This window comes from Octopus bimaculoides, chromosome 28 (genome assembly GCF_001194135.2).
Source record: "Octopus bimaculoides isolate UCB-OBI-ISO-001 chromosome 28, ASM119413v2, whole genome shotgun sequence".
In the NCBI taxonomy this organism is placed as follows: Eukaryota; Metazoa; Mollusca; class Cephalopoda; order Octopoda; family Octopodidae; genus Octopus; species Octopus bimaculoides.
In genome coordinates this window covers 17,691,074-17,691,934 of record NC_069008.1, presented here as the reverse complement: position 1 = coordinate 17,691,934, position 861 = coordinate 17,691,074, and the positions used below count along the sequence as shown (strand labels likewise).

General features: G+C 41.9%; 1 protein-coding gene across 1 annotated transcript in view; it reads left to right on the top strand.

Annotated features, from left to right (window-relative positions):
* Positions 1-861, top strand: part of LOC106872263 (talin) — a gene marked incomplete at its 5' end in the record, with an annotated part of 182,270 nt that overhangs the window by 48,215 nt on the left and 133,194 nt on the right. The gene's annotated exons all lie outside the window — the stretch shown is intronic.

Here is an 861-nt window from a genome sequence, read left to right as displayed (position 1 = left end):
CATATATGTGAGTATGTATATATCTGTGTGTGTGTGTGTGTGTGTGTGTGTTGTTTCAGTCATTAGACTGTGGCCATACAGGAGCACCACCTCAAAGCATTTTTTTTTTTTTGTTGAATCGACCCTGGTACTTATTCTTTGTTTAAGCATGGGGCCTCTTTTGCTGAACACCCAAGTTATTGGGGATGTAAGCACATGGACACCAGTTGTCACATGGTTGGATACAAACACACACACACACACACACACACACAAATATATATATATACGATGGGCTTCTTTCAGTTTCCGTCTACCAAATCCACTCGCAAGGCTTTGGTCAGCCCGACGCTATAGTAAAAGACACTTGCTCAAGGTGCCATGCAGCGGGACTGAACCCAGAACCATGTGGTTGGTAAACAAGTTAATTATCACAAAGCCACACCTGCACCTATATATACATATATACATATATATATATATATATATGTGTTTGTGTTTGTGTGTGTGTTTGTGAATATTTTTCCAGTTTTTGTGTTCGTATATTGGCCAGTGTATATATGTGTGTGTAAAGCGGACGTTAAACGATGATGATGATGATCCTCTCATAAGCTCGTGAGAGGGAGTGGGCCATTATCCCTGAATTTTGCTGGTCTTTAGAGACTGTTGGAATTGCTCCATTAACATTCAGTTTGAACATGTAGAGTTTGGTGGTGGAGGGGAAGGGGGAGTCGAGGAATCTTATCTTGGACAGAATGGGAATTCCAGAAGACCAGTGTGTGGGTGGGGGAGATGATTGGGTAGCATATACTCTCTATCTCTCTCTCTCTCTCTCTCTCTCTCTCTCCATTCTATCCATCCCCCTACCTCTCCTGTATTTAT